We start from the raw sequence: 10,368 nt of genomic DNA on the forward strand, positions 1-10,368 counted from the left end.
GAGATCATGGTATTACTAACCCTTCTGTCTTCTTTCCCGAAGCCATCAGATACAGGTTTACCAAAACATCTACCTTCTGTTTCCTACTTCCTATTGACAACATGGGGGCTCTGTGGCTGCCTGTTTGGGGATTTCCTTGATTGAGTGATCTTTCTGCAGGCATTTAGTTTTAGTTTCCCACAACAGTAACATACAAGCAACTCTCATTCTCTTCTCAATCTACCTTTCAATTTAACAAGCTGCTCTCACAGCAGGTTCTATAATGAGTCCTTGGTGTGCAGAAATGACTGTGATATTATTAATTTAAATTCCATCAACTGATATGTCACAATTTATTTAACCACTCCCCACTTGTTGGACATTTAGATTGCTTTCAATATTTTATTTTATAATTAATTACTGTAAAGCATATCTTTATGCCTAAAAGTTTTTCTGCATTTAGTAAAATATGGGATTCCTCCTTAATTTTCTAGAGTTTTCAATATCACTAGCATGTAAATATGTTTTGCATATTTATGCTGTTTATTACCTAACCTAAAAGTGTATAATAATGACATCAACTGCCCCCACCCTGCCCTGTTTTTTTCTTCTTCTTAGTTTTCTTTGAACTTCTGACTAGTTTCAAAGAACTTTCTCCCACTTCCTCCCTCTGTAAAATGCCTGTAAATTCCATTTTTCACACTTTCATTGCCATTTCCTCCCCACATAGACCTCCCTCTTAGAGATGTCTGTCCTCAGACTCAGATCTGTACTGATTTCCTTCTAGACCTATCACACAGCAGTCATCCTTGGACTATCCAATGTCCTGGATCTGATGACCTACTCCTTCTTCCTCTTTTTTTTTATTACTTTATAAATTTATTTATTGGCTGCATTGGGTCTTCATTGCTGCGCCCATTCTTTCTTTAGTTGTGGTTAGCGGGGACTACTCTTCATTGTGGTGCACGGGGTGCTCAGTGTGGTGGCTTCTCTTGTTGCTGAGCATGGGCTCTAGGTGCATGGGCTTCAGTAGTTGTGTCTCGTGGGCTCTAGAGTGTAGGCTCAGTAGTTGTGGCAAACAGGCTTAGTTGCTCCTCGGCATGTGGGATCTTCCTGGACCAGGGACTAAACCTGTGTCTCCTGCTTTGGCAGGTAGATTCTTAACCACTGCGCAGCCAGGAAAGTCCTGACCTACTCCTTCTTGGTTTACTCTCTTATTTTGCTGGAGTGCATCCCCCAATAGAAAGCTGACAAAGGGTAGAAAGAAGATAAACATTTTGATACTATGCATATCTAAATATATCTAAGTTAAAAATTATTTTCTAATTCTGAATTTTGAGGACAATCATCCATTGTCTTGTAGCATCCAATGTTGTTGAGAAATTTAATACTATTTTAAACTCCCAATCTTTTCTATATGGTCTTTCTTTCTAAGCTTCTAGAATCATCTCTCTTGTGTTATTCTGAAATTTCAAGTTGATATGTCTTTGAGTTGCTATTTTAAAATCTTATATTGGGCACTCAATATGCTCTTTTTTAAAAATAAATATGAGATGTAATTGACACATAACATTATATTAATTATATCAGGTGTACAACATAATGATTCCATACTTGTGTACTCAATATACTTGGCCTTTATTTCTGGGAAGTGTTCTTGTGCTATTTCGTTGATAATTTTGTTCTCCGTGTTCTTTCTTTTGGGAATTCTTTTAGTTAGATGTTGAACTTCCTGGCTTATTCTTTTAATTTTCTTATCTTTTTTAGTTCACCCTCATTTTTAGTGTTCAAAAGCACATTTTGTTCTCTAATGTTTCTTCCTCCTCCCTTTCACTTCCTTCCCTTTCTCCTTTTCTTTCCTTCTTTCCTGAGAGAATTTCAGTCTTATTTCAGGGATATAAAATCTTATCTCCCTGAGAATGTTAATTTATTTTTTGAAATGTTCTTTTACTGTCTGCATTATCTGTTTTCTCTGAATTCTTCTTTTCCCCCTCCGGGTTTATTTGTTTTGATCTCTGTCTTTAATGTTGGAAATTTTCTTCAAAGATCTGGTGGTCCTTGGATGTTTGTCCAGATTTTCAAATGAATGGCTGCAAAGCTGATTGGAAGCTCTGTGTGAGTGGGAAGGTCTTGTCAGCTTGTGGGCTTATTTTTAGATTAAAGAGGTAGTCAGCCAGCTTGTGGGTGTGGGTGTGGGTGTGGTTCCCCAAATGTCAGTGTGTGTAGGTATTTTCTCTGTAGCAGTTTAGTTTATCAAGAGAAAGAGCCTCTAATCTGCCGGGAAGGATAAGCTTGGCTGTTGCCACTGTAGCACAGCGTGAGGTAAGGGGACTGAGGAATCAGTGCAGTACGCAGACTTTCGTTTTCCTTAAATCCTCACTCCTGCCGTCTTCCTGCCTGCTGCTCCCCAGAAAGCCTCCCCCAAGATAAAGTACTGTGGGAGTGGGGGAGGGGTGGTTGCCTGACTGATGCGAGTGGGGCTGGTAGCTATAACTGCTTTTTCAGTCTTTTCAGACCTCGCCCGTTACTTTCAATGCCCTATTCCTACGCTGCCTTCCAGGCTACTACAGTCTTCAGTCCTTTCTTGCTAGTCTTGCTTCTTGAGGGTATTCTCCAACAAAGTTCTAACCATTCCTTCACCTGCTTTTTGTCTTCATATGTTGGAGTTTGGGGGTACAAATATTTCCTAGTTTTATTTTTTAATTTTTAAAAATTTAAAAAAAATTTTTAAGAACTTTTATTGAGATACAGTTAACATACAATAAACTGCATATATTTAGAGTGTACAATTTGGTATGCCAATCTCCCAATTCATTCCCCCCCAACCGTCCCTGCTTTCCCCACTTGGTATCCATATGTTTGTTCTCTACATCTGTGTTTCTATTTTTGCCTTGCAAACCGGTTTATTTCCCAGTTTTATTGAAGATGGGTTTTGTGTTTCTGTTTCTCATTATGATTTTTTTGGGGGGCCACACCGTGGGGCTTGGGGGATCTTAGTTCCCCCACCAAGGACTGAACCCCGGGCCCTTGGCAGTGAAAGCACGGAGTCCTAACCACTGGTCCGCCAGAGAATTCCCTGGAGGAGATTTTCAAGAGAAGAGGTTAGAAAGGTCAGTGATCAGCCATCTTAATCCTGGGAACTGTGGAGGTGACTTCCAGGCATTTGCTTTGATCATGACTATCCAGACTTTGTTGAAGATAAACTAAAAAACAAAAACCAATAGTTTTCTGCACATATTCTTTGTTCAGTGGCAGTGCCAAGCAGTGATATGCCTTTCTGTACTGGAGCCTGAGACAAAAGAGAAAATTAGAAATACTGATCCTTTCTTTAAAATTTTGATTTTTTTTTTTATGGGGGGGGTTTGCACCAATTTTTATTTTATTTAAAAAAATATTGTATTAAATATTATTTATCTTGATTACTGAGCTTTTGGGGCATTCCTTAAATTTTACCCCCTAGTTGAGTGACTTACTTGCTCCACCTTAATCCTGCCCCTGGAGGGGTATCACATTCTTCATCAGCTACCCTCACCCCCACAAGCCACTACTATTTGTACAATCTAAGTAAAAGTAGCCTACTCGCTGTGCAAACTTTCAGCTTCAGGACAAATTCCACAGTCACCTTTCCTATCAGTTTGCCTTTTTTTTTTTTAAACAGTATTTGTCAGACAATTTTTTTATAAATTTGTTTTTATTTATTTTATTTATTGGCTCTGTTGGGTCTTTACTGCTGGCGTGCGGGCTTTCTCTAGTTGCGGTGAGTGGGGGCTACTCTTCATTGTGGTGTGCGGGCTCCTCATTGCGGTGGCTTCTCTTGCTGAGGAGCACAGGCTCTAGGTGCAGGGCTTCAGTAGTTGTGGCACATGGGTTCAGCAGTTGTGGCTCACGGGCTACAGAGCGCAGGCTGAGTAGTTGTGTTGCACGGACTTAGTTGCTATTTAGCATGTGGGATCTTCCCTGACCAGGGCCCGAACCAGTATGCCCTGCATTGGCAGGTGAATTCTTAACCACTGCACCACCAGGGAAGTCCTCAGACAACTTTTTTTTGTACTTAACCTTTTAAAAAATATATTTATTTATTTATCGGCTGCATTGGGTCTTCGTTGCTGCGAACGAGCCTTCTCCAGTTGCGGTGTGCGGGCTTCTCATTGTGGTGGCCTCTCTTGTTGTGGAGCATGGGTTTCTAAGCCTGCGTGCTTCAGCAGTTGTGGCTCGTGGGCTCTAGAGCACAGGCTCAGTAATTGTGGTGCACAGGCTCATTTGCTCCACGGCATGTGGGATCCTCCTTGTCCAGGGCTCGAACTCATGTCCCTTGCACTGGCAGATGGACTCCTAACCACTGCATCACCAAGGAAGTCCCAGTTTGCCTTTTTAAGAGCACGTTGTAGGTATTCCTGAGTCCTCTCCTCTGTTCATAGCAAGAGTTGGTCTCTTTCTAGAAATACAGAATTGGGTCAAAGTGACTTTCTCCCAGTATATTTGAGATACCAGAGCTCTATTGATATATGTTGCAAAAAGGACCAGTGTGGCACTGCCATAATGAGTTCCACAGCTTTTCTCATTAAAATGATATGACATCAACAGAATCAGAAGCATTTCCTCTAAATTCTTCCAGTGTCGATTTTTCTCCTAAAAATCTTAAGATAAAATAAAAGAAGTAAAAATTCTTCAAGTATTTCTACACCCACTTTTACGTACAGGCAGTGTCAGAAAATGATCCTGCCTTGCTAATTGCAGGATTTGGGGTTGGCTAAGTGGGGGATGGAGGAGGAAAGTGTTTGGGCTGCTATGGGGAACTATGACACAGTGAGAGTGAATATTATTTTTATTCTTTTGAGGTTTTTTTTTTTTTTTTTTTTGATGTGGACCATTTTAAAAAAGTCTTTATTGAGTTTGTTACAATATTGCTTCTGTTTTATATTTTGTTTTTTTGGCTGTGAGGCACATGGGATCCCAATTCCCTGACCAGAGATGGAACCCGCACCCCCTGAATTGGAAGTCAAAATCTCAACTGCTGGTCTGCCAGGGAAGTCCCCTCTTTTGAGTTCTTGTTTTAACTAACTGTGGTGATGTAGAGGAGTCTTTTAGACCACTGTGTATTGTCACAGTGAAGAGCAGTCATGTTGAAGGCATTCTTAGTCCTTGTGTGTTTACAGGAAATCTTTATTTTGGGATGCTCTGTCTATAAGCCATAGAGTCACCGTGGCTACATAGAGACACAGTGGTTACCTCACCCTACTTGCCATATCACACCCTTGAGGAAGATCTGGAGGGGCGCTACTCAAAGTCTCAGAGTGTGCACCATGGACTAGAGTTAGCTCTTGAACTAGTATTACCTGTCTGTGTCCAGGTAGTCATGGAAATTGAGAACAAGCATTTAGAAACTTTCATAGCAGTTTGACAGAAAAATTTATGTTTGTTGCATTTAATAATAAAAATGTCAGCTTGCATTTATTATTTCTTTGTTCTTTTAAAATTCACTTTCTAGTAATTAATTTTTATTGTATTTTACAGAAGTATTAGTTGGTGATGGATTGGAAAGAAAAAACTTGGCTTTTAGTACAGGTAAATTGAAAAATGTGGATCTGGAGAGCTTTTTTTTTTATTTGGCCATGCCACATAGCTTGCAGGATCTTATTTCCCTGACCAGAGACTGAACCTGGGCCACTGCAGTGAAAGTGTGGAGTCCTAACCACTGGACCACCAGGGAATTCCCTGGAGAGCATTCTTGGGATTTAAGAAAGGGTCCAAGTTTTCATGACATTGGACTTGACAATGAGTGGTCTCTTGGATATAACATCAAAAGCACAGGCAACAAAAGCAAAAATAGACAAATGGGACTACTTCAAACTAAAACTTTTGTGCATCAAAGGACACAGTCAGTGGAGTAAAAATACAGTCTTGTAAATGGGAGATACTATTTGTAAGTCATATATCTGACAAGAAGTTAATATCCAGAATATATAAAGAATTCATACATCTCAACAATAAAAAAAGTCAAATAACTCGATTAAAAAATGGGCAAAACATCAACAGATAAATGGATAAAGAAGATATGACACATATATACAATGGAATATTACTCAGCCATAAAAAAGGAATGAAATTGAGTTATTTGTAATGAGGTGGACAGACCTAGAGACTGTCATACAGAGCGAAGTAAGCCAGAAAGAGAAAAACAAATACTGTGTGCTAACTCATATATATGGAATCTAAAAAAATGGTACTGATGAACCCAGTGACAGGGCAAGAATAAAGATGCAGATGTAGAGAATGGACTTGAGGACATGGGGTTGGGAAGGGGCGAAGGGGAAGCTGGGATGAAGTGAGAGAGTAGCATTGACATATATACACTACCAACTGTAAAATAGAAAGCTCGTGGGAAGTTGCTGCATAACTTAGGGAGATAAACTCCATGATGGGTGATGACTTAAAGGGCCAGGATAGGGAGGGGGGGAGGGAGTTGCGGGAGGGAGGGGATATGAGGATATACGTATAAATACAGATGATTCAGTTTGGTGTACCTCAAAATCTGGCACAAGAGTGTAAAGCAATTATATTCCAATAAAGAGCTTAAAAAAATGGGCAAAGGATTTGAATAGACATGTCTTCAAAGGTGATATACAAATATGCAGCACACATATGAAAAGATTCTCAGCATCTCTAATCATCAGGAGAATACAAATCAAAACCGCAATGAGATATCACCCCACATCCGTTAGGATGGCCACTATCAAAAAACCAGAAGGTAGGAATTCCAAATAGCTGCACTATTGTACATTTGCAATGGCAATGTATGATGGTTCCAATTTCTCTGCATCCTTGCCAATACTTGTTATTGCCAATATCATTTTTATTATAGCCATTTCAATGGGTGTGATTACTGATTTTTAAGTTAATCAGAATAATGTTCAAAATGCAAATATGACCAACTCACACCTATTCAATGAGTTCAGTGAGTTCACTCCCATTCAACTCACTCCCTAATTTTTTTTCAGAATAAATTCCAAAAATGTAATACAACATGCAGCTTTGCATGTTATTATCCCTACCTCCCTATCTCTAGACTCACAGTCTGCCACTTCCCTTCCCTGTACTTTATACTCTAGTGATGCTGAATTGCATGAAATTTTCTGCATGCACTTTGCTACCTCTAACCTCTGAAACTTTGTTTCTGCTCTTCTCTCTGCGTAGACTCCCCACTACCCTCTACCTCTCCACCCCCACCTCTTTTCCTAATTTTTACACACACTTTAAGACTTGAAGACTCTACCCAAGCACTCATTTCTCACGGAGCTCTTCTCTAAATCCCCAGGTGTTATTATCATTTTTTCTACTAGGTATTAGCTTATGAATACAACCACCCTATGAGGCAGGAACTCTCATCCGAATTTTATGCATAAAGAAACTGTCCCTTTGAGAGAGTGAGAGAGAGAGATATTAGTAACTTGCCAAAAAGTCACGCGGTAAGGGAGTGGCGCAGATTGAATTAAATGCCATTCCTCTGTGCTCTCATAGCAGCCTCTCCACTCATGGGTTCTTTATCTCATTACATTCACATTATCTCCTTATATCTCCTCATTCAATCATTCATTCATTTAACTATTCATTTCTCAGATATTTATAGTTTACATATGTCAGGCACTGTGGCAGGTGCTAGGGACACGAAGCTGACAAGACAGATCCTATATGGGACCTCATTGAACTTAAGAGTCTATAGGGGTGTACAATGATTCAACTAATGGATATATGCTATGGTAGCAAGTAGCAGAGGGACCTAAACAGTAGTTAAAGAAGCATGGAAGAAATGATTTTGAAACTGAAAAGGATAAGGATGACTGGGGATTAATGAGGTAAACATCTTAAGATATTTGGCTTGGAGGTGACAGGTAGCAAACTGTATTAGTTACCTCTTTTTCAAGCCCCCAAATTTAGTGGCTTAAGAAACAAATATTTGCAGGCCTTCCCTGATGGCGAAGTGGTTAAGAATCCGCCTGCCGGACTTCCTAGGTGGCGCAGTGGTAAAGAATCTGCCTGCCAATGCAGGGGACACAGGTTCGAGCCCTGCCCTGGGAAGATTCCACATGCAACGGAGCAACTGAGCCCATGCGCCACAGCTTTTGAGCCTGTGCTCTAGAGCCCGTGAGCCACAACTGCTGAGCCCGTGTCCCGCAACTGTTGAAGCCCACGCGCCTGGGGCCCGTGCTCCACAGCAAGAGAAGCCACTACAATGAGGAGCCTGCGCACCACAATGAAGAGTAGCCCCCACTCGCAGCAACTAGAGAAAGCCCGTGTGCAGCATTGAAGACCCAGCACAGCCAATAAATAAATAAATAAATGTTAATTTAAAAAAAAAAAAATTAAAAAAAAAAAAAAAAAAAGAATCCGCCTGCCAATGCAGGGGACACAGGTTCAATCCCTGGTCCAGGAAGATCCCACATGCCATGGAGCAACTAAGCCCATGAACCACAACTACTGAAGCCTGCGAGCTCTAGGGCCCATGCACTGCAATGAAGAGTAGCCCCTGCTTGCCACAACTAGAGAGAAAGCGCGAGCACGGTAATGAAGACCCAATGAAGCCAAAAATAAATAAATAAATAATTTTAAAAAAAAGAAACAAATATTTGGGACTTCCCTGGTAGTGCAGTGGTTAAGACTCCACGCTCCCAGTGCAGAGGCCCGGAGGCCCGGGGTTCAATCCCTGGTCAAGGAACTAGATCCCATATGCATACCACAATTAAGGAGCCCACCTGCTGCAACTAAGACCCAGCACAACCAAATAAATAAATAAATACTTAAAAAAGAGAAAGAAATATTTACTTTTTTAGCATTATCTGCCTTCTGCTCCCCTCCCCCCCACCCCCAGCTGCCACCCCAAGTCACAACCTGTACAGCTCTGGCCACCTGGCTCCCTGTGCTAGCCACCAATATTTGGAGTTCTTAAAATAATGCAGACATTGACAAGAAAAAACAGTCTGAACTTGATCAAGGTTTTGAAGAAGTAGAAGAAACTGGTGAAGAAACAGAAATCAAAGCCCATCAGCTGACTGTTCAGATGTTGCAAAATCCTCAGATTCTTGCAGCCCTTCCAGAAAGATCTGATGGTCTGACAGAAACACCAACAGGATGCATTGAAAGCTTACCTAGGGTAGTTGAAAGAGGAGTCGATACTCTGAAAATCCTTCAAGTTAAATGTGCACAGATAGAAGCCAAATTCTATGAGGAAGTTCGTGATCTTGAAGGAAAGTATGCAGTTCTCTATCAGCCTCAGTTTGATAAGTGATTTGAGATCATTTATGAACCTGCATAAGAAGAATGTGAATGGAAACCAGGTGAGGAAGATGAAAGTTTGGAGGAACTGAAATAAAAGGCCAAGATTGAAGATGAGAAAAAAAGATAAAGAAAAAGAGGACCCCAAGGGAATTCCTGAAAGTTGGTTGACTGTTTTTTTAAGAATGTTGACTTGCTCAGTGATATGTTTCAGGAACATGATAAATCTGTTCTGAAGTATTTGAAAGATATTAAAGTGAAGTCCTTAGATGCAGGCCAGCCTATGAGTTTTGTCTTAGAATTTTGCTTTGAACCCAATGAATTTCACAAGGGAAGTATTGACAAAGACACATAGTATGAGGTCAGAATCAGATGATTCTGTTCCCTTTCCTTTTGATGGACCAGGAATTATGGGTTGTACAAGGTGCCACATAGATTGGAAAAAAGGAAAGAATTGTCACTTTGGAAACTGTTAAGAAGCAGAAACGAGGGACTTGGGGCAGTTTGTACTGTGACCAAAATGGTTTTTTAGCACGAATTAAGCTTCTGTATCCTTTTTAATATAAATTTATTTATTTACTTTATTGGCTGCGTTGGGTCTTTGTTGCTGCACGTGGGCTTTCTCTAGTTGCGGCAAGTGGGAGCTACTCTTCATTGTGGTGCATGGTTCGTTGCCATGGCTTCTCTTGTTGTAGAGCATGGGCTCCAGTAGTTGTGGCACACGGGCTCTAGAGCACAGGTTAAGTAGTTGTGGTGCACAGGCTTAGTTGCTCTGCGGTGATCCCGGAGCACGGCTCAAACCCGGGTCCCTTGCATTGGCAAGCAGGTTCTTAACCACTGGACCACCAGGGAAGTCCTTGTGATCAGGAATTTGGAAGTGACTTACTTGGTTAGTTGTGGCTCAGGGTCTCTCATGAGGTTACCACCAAGATATTGGCTGGGGCTGCAGTCATCTGGATGCTTGATAAAGTTTGACTGGAGGATCTGCTTCCAAAACGGCTCACTCACATGGTTGTTGGTAGGAGGCCTCAGCTCCCTGCCACATGAGTCTCTCCCAAGGGCTGCTTGAGTATCTTTGAAATATGGAAACTTCGCCAAGAGAGAGCAAGGAGGCCACAG

General features: G+C 41.0%; 1 pseudogene; it reads left to right on the plus strand.

Annotated features, from left to right (window-relative positions):
- The first annotated feature begins 8,991 nt into the window (after nucleotides 1-8,991).
- On the plus strand, nucleotides 8,992-9,781 carry LOC130848411 (nucleosome assembly protein 1-like 1; annotated as a pseudogene).
- The last annotated feature ends 587 nt before the right edge of the window (nucleotides 9,782-10,368 follow it).

This window comes from Hippopotamus amphibius, chromosome 3 (assembly GCF_030028045.1).
Source record: "Hippopotamus amphibius kiboko isolate mHipAmp2 chromosome 3, mHipAmp2.hap2, whole genome shotgun sequence".
Classification (NCBI taxonomy): domain Eukaryota; kingdom Metazoa; phylum Chordata; class Mammalia; order Artiodactyla; family Hippopotamidae; genus Hippopotamus; species Hippopotamus amphibius.